The sequence below is a fragment of the Aptenodytes forsteri genome, unplaced genomic scaffold, assembly GCF_000699145.1.
Source record: "Aptenodytes forsteri isolate BGI_AS27 unplaced genomic scaffold, ASM69914v1 Scaffold360, whole genome shotgun sequence".
NCBI classification, from domain to species: Eukaryota; Metazoa; Chordata; class Aves; order Sphenisciformes; family Spheniscidae; genus Aptenodytes; species Aptenodytes forsteri.
In genome coordinates this window covers 302542-313542 of record NW_008796109.1, presented here as the reverse complement: position 1 = coordinate 313542, position 11001 = coordinate 302542, and the positions used below count along the sequence as shown (strand labels likewise).

Genomic DNA, 11001 nt, shown 5'->3' with positions numbered 1-11001 from the left:
TCTCCTTCCCTCCCCGCGGCATCCGTGCGCGGCCTCAGCCCTCCCGGGGGGTGGGTGGCCGTGCTCCCTACCCCCGGGTCCCCCAGCCACTTTGTACCTGCTGACTCCCATCACCCCGCCGGCTCCCTCTTCTCAGATATCTCTGGTGGCTGTCTGGGTTTATTTGGGTTAAGGTAGTATGTCCTGGTATTGTTTTTGTTGGGGCAGGTGACCCTGTCACTGTTCCTTATTTTGTCTCGTTGGGTGGGGTTTTTCTTCTAAGCTGCGGGGTTTGTGGGTTCTTTCTTTTCTCAGCGCTGCAGTATGTTAAGTGTAAAAAGCACAGCCCTGTACCATAGGATAAACTTATATTTGCACGTTGTGGAGGGAAGAGAGGAGATGGCATGTGTTGTGCAAATAAACTTATGCAACAGGAGAGAAAAAAAAAAAGTCTTTCGAGAATGGCCTTACTGCAAGATGAGTGTGTGGACATGATTCTTGAAAAACTGAGTTAGGCATTCTTCATATGTGAAATGTCTGATCTGAAGCTACTGATAGCAGCATCAGCAAGGTGCACTTGGGAAAGGTGGTATAGTAGGAAGAGTTGCATCCACACCTACCACAGAAAAATAAGATGGCAAAAAAATTAAAATAGCTTTCTGCAGGACAGCTTCCTGGTTTTGGAATCAGCATTGTATAAGTAGCAATAAAAGTATCAGAGGGGGAGGCAAAACATCACATTACTGTACTGCACGAGGTAGTGTTCACCTGGTGACTCTTTATTCTACGCTTTGTAATTTTGGATGGCTTTTTCTGTAACAGCATTTCTACCTGAAAATAACTGTAAATATCTTTTTTCCCTGGTAGTCCGTGGTAGCCAGTTGTGACATGAGATGTCCTAGTCCAACAGAGCATTTAGCCCACAGCTTGCTCCTTGCTGTACCACTTTCCTCAGGGACGCTTGTTTGAGGAAGGTCTTAAGGTCTGTGAAATGTTCTACTCCTTCTGTCTGTAGCTCAGAGACACTGCAGACCCTCTCTTATCACAGAACTAAGTATTTTCATGTGATGGTGGTCAGCTGTATGTGTGCACATCCATGGTAAAGTAAGTAACATAACTGACATCACCTGGTGGGGTGTACAGTCCTCAAATGCTTCTGCTGTTTGTGCAAACTGCTCTATCTGGATGATTGGACACCACTTGTTAAGTCTGTTGCATTCTACAATAACAGATCAAGATGCTTATTACAGAAAAGAGGTCTCAGTAGATAAATTAACTAGCTTTAACTTTTCCCCTCAATTCCTGGGGCACTTGCTAATATTTCTGCTTTTCGTGCTGGTTGTATTTTCTTGTGAAATGTTGTCTTGACGGGAACAAATTTGGTGGGAGTTCTGATATCTTTAAGAATAGCCATAGCCCAGGCTAGATTGTGGGAGAGGAGGGGACATAGTTTCTTAGCCTCTGAAGACAAAGCACCAAGCAACTTGTGTAACTCTGAAGCTGACTCTGCTTTGGGGGGAAGGGGGTTGGACCAGATGACCTCCAGAAGTACCTTTCAACATGAGTTATTTCATTATTGTATTCTGTTATTAAAGGTGTATTGTGGGGGTGGAACAAAACCAAACAAAAACCCAGTGATACTGTAGCATGCAGTTAAATAGTTCACATGCAAAATATAATTACAGAATGCTTAAAGCTAATGTGCTAGTCCAGTGAAAACTGGCTTTCATCTATAATGTGAAATCTAAATATTTACACTGGTAAGTTTAGTTTGCTTGTTCCCAGTGCTAATACTCAATTTTCATTTTGATTTATTGTGTGCTCGTTGTATTATGCAATTAAAATTTGTGCAGCCGGTGAAGTTGCTGGAGTTCCCTTAAAGTTTGTGAAGGAAAGCAGTTTCCCTAAAGAAAGTAACCTGTGTCTAATGTCTAGGTGAAAAACCCCTGGAAAAAAACAGCACCCTTTGCTTAAAGTAGGGAGCTTAACTGCATATAAGGAATAGTGGTGTCAATTCTTTAACTTGTGCACATTTGTTCTGCTGGTGGACAAAGTGTGGATCTCAGCTGGCAGTGCTGCAGCTGGCAGAGGGTATGTGTGCCTTTCCTGCTTCAGCAGCCATCCTGGCTTAAGCAGTTTTAATAGTAAGCTTTGGTAACCTGAGTTATTTTGGTTGATACAGGTCAGGGAGCTCTCATGTGAGTATCTGCTTTCCCAGACCTGTGGGGGTATTAACAGCCACTGTGAGGAAGCGGTAAGCAGCTGGGGTGGGTGCGGGGGCCGCAAGCTCTGGCTGGCGTAGCTGCCTGCATATGTTTTTTTTGTCACACACAGGCTGCAGCATGCAACCCAACAGTGACCATCAGGGAAAATTAAACAATACCTAAGTTATTTTCTGGTAAACTTCTTTACCAGCACTTAGTAAAGTGCTGTTTCAAGCTGCTTCTAGCACTTTAAACTTGTGCCTGTACGTTATTGGCATAAGGTAAGCTGCTGCAAAACAGAATTTCATCAGCGTGAGGATGATGGATAAAACTGCAAAGGTGCAGTTAATCACATTCTTACTCTGGTGTATGTGGACCTGTCCATATTCTTACCCTTCAGTCAGCAGCTTTTGATTCCAGATTACTGCCTTAGGTAGTACTCACCGTACTCTTAAAGCAACAAAGGATTTCTCTTCCGAAGGATTGAACTCTTAATTTCCAATTCTCTGAGATTGGAAGGTTGCTTACGCTTTCTGAGCGAGTCCCGTGTATCTTATGATGCCGTGCTGCAGATTTTGTAAGGAAGTACGTTCCTTCCTGAAAATCATGGTCTAAGAACTGCCTTTCTGTATCAATATTTAGATTAATTTTGTTGGTTTGGCCAGGCCTTCTCTGAAAGGCTGTTCAAATTTGTTGGACTTACATTTCTTTTGCTCAACTTGGTAGTAAGAGAGGCTGGACTAAGCTAAGTATTTGACTGCCTTTGTAGGAAGTTAAACCAGAAACTTGAAAAATATAAACCGCCAAAAAACTAAAGCCAAACCCTCTGCTATTGTCATATTAGCTATAATTAATGGTTATTTCATTCCAAATAAGTTGAGGTTGCTGTTTATAGCTTAGCAGTAACTTTGTGGTATGAAAACTGCCCCATTTGTTTTGGTAATACGTTTCCTTTGAACTATTAGCAGGACAGCGTAAGTGTCAACATGATTAATGCTTTCACTCTTGAATGACTTAATCTGAATATTTTTTTCCAGAGTGCTTTATATATGTGTATGCATGTAATTAAAAAAAACAAAACACACACCCTCTAACAAGATCTAATCCTGTGGAGTTGATAAAGGAAAAAAAAAAAGGAAGAGGCGGTGATGATATTTATAAAGGGATGTTTTTATCTGAAACAATGTCAACACTGATTTGCGGGAAGGATGTGTGTGAAACGCAGGGTTTTTTTCCTGAAGGAAGTTTCTGTGGGTATGAACATGTGCAAGTTGTAAGGGGAGAGTTACTAGTAGTACTGTTGAATAGGTTTGAAAGTCCTTTCCATAATGTACTTTCATGTATCAACTACCTCGTCTGTGGCTGTAGTTCGGTGAATGCTCTGAGCAGTCACGTCGTACCACACCTATATGGGCAATTTGGTGTTATACATAAGTTGGTGTAACAATGTGGGCTTTTTCCAAAAGAAATAGTTGTATTTCTGCTTCGGCCTGCTTTTCTTGTGTTACATATAGCAATTGTTAGCTGCAGGGTGAGTAAATTCAGAAGATGGGCTTACCTTACAGCTATACGACCACCAGGTCAAATGCAGAGGGGGACAAAGCTGTCAGCCAGGAGTGGGGCTGCCCCTCTTTGTGAAATGCTGTAATTATACCATAGTGGATGTAATGCCTCTCTGTGTTTGAAAAGAAGGGTTTGCACTCACTACACTGTATTAGCGTAATCTTTGTGTGCCAGGTAGGAGAACAGACCTGGCTGAATGTAATTCAGCAAAGCGGGAAGTCTTCAGTCAGATGAACTTCCTTGTCTGGTTCATTGTGCAGCTTCAGCTCTGGTGCGGGGAACCAGTTTGGGGTTTTTGATTCCTGTACCAATGCAGGATTTTGCAAGCTTCAGGTGCAGATGCAGGCTATGGCTGACATTACACAGGGCAGCTTGACCTGATTAAATGGCTGTCTCCTTACCTAGCTCTGGTGTGTAGCCAGTGCTTGTGTGAGTGGATTCAGCTTGCAGACGGCCCCCTTGCCTTTCCTCCTCCTTCCTTTCCCCTGTTGTTTGTGGGGCTGGTGAGCTGAATCAGCTCTGTAGCTGTTCAGGCAGGTTCTAGAGACGGCATGATAAAAGCAACAGGAGCCCAGGGCTAAAAGTGAGACTGTCCCTTTAGTGGCCTAAACTATAAGAATGACTCGGCAGTCTTCTGAAAATTTATGCTAGCAATTCTGTTTTCTCACCTCTCCTCCCGCTGTAGCACTCACTTACATGAAAAAGAAGTGAGAGCAATGATTCTAAATTAATTGTACAGGCATGCCTGCAAATGCATCTCTTTCTCTGTTGCTGTGTGCCTTTTAATTATTCCCTTATGCTTTTACAAGCATCTCATCTTCCCTTGCTTGCCTGCAGGTTTAGCTGCTTCAGTTTCCTGTGGTTATCTGTCTCTTACATATGTACTCTCTAAATCTTGATGTCATGCAAATTTAATAAACAGTATCTAACTGGGTGTCAAGAGTCACATAAATATGCCTTAGTTCATTGATGAAGAGAATGTTACTCCTTTAAGTCTGCCAACTGTTCTACCATCTTGAGCAATATGGCTTACAGAACGATAATCCAAGAATAGCTCATTTAGCATCCTGTGTTCATTGAGCTTTTCTTGTATGAAGTATTGAGGAGTGTTATTTGTTTCACAAATGTGTTTGGATTCCTTGGCTTAATTTATTATCTATAAAGCATTGCAGAATACTAATCTGAAGTATAAAGAAATCTTAGTGCTTAAAACAAGTAACAGAACCCCTAACTCTGGCACTTTTATCATAGAGGGATTGTTAAGTGCTTTCTATTTCATGTGTAGGTATTTATTAAATAAGTTTGGCACAGGTTATGCTGAATTCTTAATTAGTACATGATGAGTTTGAGAATGGAAATGAGGACTAGCTTCCATTTTAAGGTACAGAGCAGCTGTAAGCCCAGCGTGATGACCTGAGCTAAAATAGTGTATCCTTAGTTTATTTTCTGAGATCTGTTGAAATCATTTACTACTGAAGCCAACTATAGTGTGACTATAGAGGGATAGAAGGGATATGAAGACAGTTTCTTCTAAGAGGGAATACTTTTCCAGTTAGCTTTCCATTATATTAACCTCTTGAGCTTTCCTAAAAAGTCATGTTGATCTTCCTGTATTTCTCTTTACTGTGATATAAGAACAGGAAGTAAAGTTCACGGTAACTTCTGCAGTCATAACTAGTTAACACACCTGTACCTCAAAAGTATCTAGAAAGTTCTTATGTAACTTTATTAGTTTAAATGTGCATCTAATCTTCTACAGGTGGATTTAATCTAGGAGGGACCCCTGTATTAACACACATTCCATACATATACATAGTCATTGCCAGAATCATTATGCATTCCATACATACACAGAGTCAAACTGGTTTGACAGTGCCAGCAGGGGAAGTTAAACTACTCAAATTTTACAAGCATCATTTTTGCACCAGTAAAACTACACTGTCCAGAGTTATGACATTTTTTTAAAAGTAAAAGATCTCTGGGGTGGACAGAATTTTCTCGTGTTGTATCTTCATACCAATGCGGTTTGTTCTAACTCATTTAAAGGGTGTTAAATTAGAATCGAGGTACTTGATAGTGAGGCAGCTATACCAACAGTGCAATGTAATAGAACAAGAGATGTTACTATTTATATCAAATGGAGAGTCCAAACATAAAGATACATTCTTCCTGCTGCTGCTTTTAAAGTCCTTAGTCTACACTGGTATAATATTTTGAAATACTATTAGTAGGAACTTCCTACTAGGATAATTAAAGTTGTATAACTTTTGTCCCTGGAGAAGGGTATGAGTTAAATATTGATGTCTTCTGGGTATAACTGTAGTAGTGGAGAGGTTAGTGCTTCTGATTACCAACCCTCAAATCTGCTGGCTGTTCTCGTGGGAATGTTTCCTAACCTATTTCAGTTGAAGTAAGCCAAAAACAATTTAAAAAGTAAGTCTTTCCTAAGTTCTTTTGACTAAAACATTGGGAAAACTCTGGCACATAAAAACTGAGAAAGAAGTGGAGTGGTTGAATTAGTGCAAGCTAATAAAAGTTTTCCGCTGACACAGTGGGTCACGGAGTGCTTATCTAAAGTAGCAATGGAAAACCATTGGCAATGATGCCAGGTTCAACACCAAGAAGTTTGGGCTAACACTGATGATAGCGATGTATTTAAAAACAACTGAGTCATCCTGCCAAGAAGGCTCACTAACTCATTTACTAGGGGCATAAACTAATGATATTTACATAGGATTTACATACAGAGAGAGATTCTGGTTGCATTTCATTTGAGTCTGAAGATTGAAGAGAGATGCAATAAATGCATTGTAAGTAATACAGAGGAAGTCTAATGCCTGTCTTTTGTCAAAATGCCTGCCTTTAAGTGCTTCTTCTAATAAATTGGGCTGGGGGATTGAGGTTTTGAAAAGAAGAGATTGATACATAATTCTGTCTCTGTGAGTTAGTTTCTTTTTCAAAGGTTTTTGAAGGAGCTTCATTTTTTTTATTTAATTATGTGGGAAGTAATACTGTCAAGCACTCGAGAAATAACTTTGAAAACAAATGCAGTGATTATACTTGTAAAGCAGGTCTAATCACTACAAGTACAGATGCTAGTATTTGTGTTGCTCTGTACCTAGAGCAACAGAAGAGGAGCCTTACTGTGTTGGGTATCTTAGAAAGTGATTTTTCCCTGGCCCCAGAATTTACCACTAATGAGAAAGTACACAAATGGATCATCACAGACTGAGGGAATACAAGGGTACAAAAGTAAATATATTGGACAGTTGGAGAGGCAGTGATCTAATCATGTTGACAGTCTAAATGTTGTCAGTTTTGACATTGTCAGCAACACTTCTCCTTTAAGAAAAATTGAAGGAAGGTTATGCATTTGTTTTGTAGAGTTTTAGAGATCTTAATGGCAGATCTGCAAAAAGTTGTAGAGGAAGGAAGAGCTTAAGCACTGACCAGTATGATTAGCTAAATGGTCATGGGACAAAGCATTTCTTATCACTTCATTTTTCAGAACCTTCGTGGTGTAAAAGTAAAGGCAAGGATCTTAAGTCTGATGTGAAAAAGGGAAGCCAGTAGAATGATTAAGCAATAATTGCTATAAGCAACTATAGACTCACTGATTGAAACATCTGGTGAAGAAAATAACTTTTGCAAGAGTATTCAAAGTGAGATATGAATGAGGTAAAATTTAATTGGGCAGTGTTTGCAAACAACTTAGTGCTTGATGTATTGGCAGGAGCTTTGGCTCTCTTCTTTCCCCCTCTTAGAGCAATAATATTATTACAGTTCTTTTAATTGTGGGACATCATAAAGAAGATCCTAAAAGTATGTGCAGGTTTTTTCATGTTGTGTTCTCTGGTCTTTTTTTAGAATTCTAGCTCTTATCCTTTCATTGTTTTAGATAACTTCAGAAAGGAAATATTAATGTGATTAGCAGTCTTTAACTAGCATCTGGATAAAGTTTGGTTTATCTTGATTTGTCTCATTCCCTTTGAAAGGAGAACAAAGCATTCTCAAGAAAGAAACCATCAATTATTTGACTCAATCTACTTCTTTCCTATACTAGGAATAAAAAACATTTCTCCTATGTTGCCTGATGTGTGCTTTGAAGGTGTGTGGCATGGTTTGGACAAGTGTGGGGAAAAAAGAAGCATTTCTCAAATCGGGAAGATTCATATTAGATGAGAACACCTTGAAGATTACTTCCAGTTATTGAAGATCAAAACTTGGACTGTGGCAACAGTTACTTAAATCTTTTTCTTTACTGGGAAATGAACGTTTGTTCTAAAGTGTTTAAGGAGTATTCCCAATTTCAGATAACTCTGAGTTTATATATTCATCATTTCATGTGGAACAATTCCACTTTTGGGAATGTTGGCTGGAGTAACACGGGAAAAGAAGCTCTTAAAAACATGAAAAATGTGCTAAATTTGTAAGCTTACATAATAGAGAAAAAAAAAAACAGCTAAAGCATTTTTCTGCTTAATTCTTTGCAGGGATCTCTAAAGAGTGATTAAGCATACTTGATGTGAAGTCTAACATAGATACCTTAGGTAAGCAAAAGGTGAACTACGAAACTTTTTACATCTATCCCAAAGTTAGCTTAGAATTTGTTGATAGCTGGTTCTCCTTGACCTTTCCTGCCCCCTCGTCTCCAGTGTCAAGATGCACAGCCTAACAGGTAGCTACTGCTCAAAGAGGCAGCCTTGCTGCTTCACACAATTGGAAGTGGTGGTTGTCTTACTCCACAGCGAGCCGCGTCAGGCAGCTGGATGGGCCAAAAACAGAGGGTACAAATTAAACAGTGCAGTTGAACTGAATTATCAGCTCCCCACCACCAACGATGGAAAGGGAGGTTTGCCTCCTCCTTCATCTTCTTTTTCCTCCCTCCCTTGAATTCTAACAACATGTTCTCCCTTTTGTCTGCGGTGGAATGAATCTGACTGTGAAGTAAGTTAGTTCAGTGTGCTTACCTAGCAGATGTTTGGTGCATTTCTGCTAGGTTAGTTTTCTGTCTTTTTAGTGAGTTAAATTGTCCCAGTGTGTGGTCAACACCACCACAGCTTGGTCAGGGTCAGCAGGACCTCCTCCCCAGAGGTGAGCTGTAATTCTGTTCAAACTGCCTTTGAAACTATGCCCTGACTCCACAAATAAAGAGGTTTCTGCCAGTTCAGTTCCTTGAACTGACTCTTCAGGGCATTATGTGTATACCAATGCTGGCGCAAGAAGAGATTGAATAATAAAGCAAAAATGGGGAATGGGATAGGAATGCCTATTTCAGCAGTTGAGCTGTGGCATGATAAGCTGCCTGAAAGTTTATCATTTAAACGTTGAAGTTGGTGAGTTTTTTCACCAGTATACATGCTCTTCTGAGCAAAGTTACATGGTTTATTGGAGGTGACTGAAGTTAAGGTATTTCTGTAGAGTGCCATTGTTGTAAATACTGGATTTGTCAGTGCCCTTGTGTTTAAGGATCACTAAGTTAAATAAAGCAACAACACACAAAAGAACCTACTACTGAATGTTTATACAACTTGAAATTGCAAGTGTCAAAATACAAAATGTCATGTAATTAATTTGTAAATTCTTCTCAATAATACCCTTCAATTTCACATTATTAAAAAAAAAAGAAAACGTAAGGGAATAATCCTGTAAAATGTATCACTTCTTCATTGTATGTAATTACAAGTCACACTGGTTACAAAGGATGTGTTTGCAATGCATGAAGTTGTGCACCAACATGAGCCGTAGCATCACTTATGCCATGTCAGGCAAATGAGGGAGGAACCTGATTTTCATTAGCCTTTACTTTAGGATGTAGTTGAGCGTGATATTTGCAAGTGTCAGAGACACTAATCAATTTTTTTTTCTCAAAGTCCATGGAAATTCCATCTCCTCAGGCCAAAATTACGGTTACACTCTAACAGCTCTGATATGTATTCAAGGACATCAGTGCAACTCCTGACGGTTAGCACTCCTAGCTGTCAGCCCACCTGTAATATACAGATGGCCAAGGTGCTGTTGAGCCAGTTGCTGAGCATTACTGTTTACTGCATGGCATTTTAACACAAGCAGTAAAGACAAACTTCAGAATAATGCACCGCGCTCTGGTGATTCAGCAACCAGTTCAGAAGTAGCTCATCCACATGTATGCTTTGAGTGAGAGGGTGAGATGGAGGATTAATTCAGTAGGGTGTTCCAAGCTATGCTGCCTCTGCTTATGAGTGCTGTTAAAGTCTGACCAGCGTTTCAGACTGGTCGCCTGCTTCTGAGAATTTGAATCAGAGCTTTACTCACTAGCAAGAGCTGTAGTGGGACTGACTGCTAAAGGAGTATTAATTTGCCAGTTGTTTTTGTGTACACAAAGGAATTTTACCTGCTGAAGTGAAGCCAGCATAAGATCATATCCTCATAATCAGTATAACTTCATAGATCAGGCCTGATGTACATTGGTCTTAAGAAGTCACTGTGTTAAAAAAAAGAAAAAATCCCCAGAGGGATATATTGGCATTTACCCATTTTAAACAGTCTTAGTTTAGTTTTGTTTACAGGCTTGTTTCACCACAGCAGTTTAAAGATGCAATGTTGCAACAGTGTAAATGCACCAGTACATTTTACGCCTATAATAAGACTGTTTCTAACATAACTCTGAGCTTTTACATTTAACAATTTGCAAGTCAAAGCAATTAAAGTTTCACAGCTTCTCCATAAATGGCTTTATCAGCATTTATAACTCAAGAACTTTACACCTCTGCAGTATATCCTCAAAAACATGTAATCACAAGCTCAATACCCTCAAAAACTGAATTCGTAATGAAATAAATAAATAAGACTTTACCAGAAGGATGGTGCTTCATGCCAAAATACTCAACTATATGTATGTATTTATTATTATTTAGTGATGGCTTTCAACGACAAAACTTCAACACAAAAATGTGAAGAGCTAATACCCCCTTCCTTTTGTTCAAGTGATAGGTTTTCTAAAAAGAATCCAGTGGGATGATTCACATCACATGAAAAGAGGCTTCAAATTGCCAAGTTCTAATGCATGCATGAAAATGCAGAAAAACTGAGTACGTTCTTCGAATGCATCAATTATGTTTGTGCTGGTTTTGGCTGGGATAGAGTTAATTTTCTTCACAGTAGCTAATGGGGCTATATGTTTTGGATTTGTGCTGGAAACAGTGTTGATAACACAGGGATGTTGTAGTTATTGCTGAGCAGTGCTCACACAGAGTCAAGGCCTTTTCTGCTTCTC

General features: G+C 39.5%; 1 protein-coding gene across 2 annotated transcripts in view; it reads left to right on the top strand.

Moving 5' to 3' along the window:
• Positions 1 to 82: 82 nt before the first annotated feature.
• NR2C1 (nuclear receptor subfamily 2 group C member 1) overlaps positions 83 to 11001 on the top strand; it is a 58699-nt gene continuing 47780 nt past the window's right edge. For both annotated transcript variants that reach the window (XM_009286753.2, XM_009286752.2), the window contains exon 1: positions 83 to 173. The gene's annotated coding sequence lies outside the window, so the exon portion shown is untranslated. The remainder of the gene's footprint in view (positions 174 to 11001) is intronic.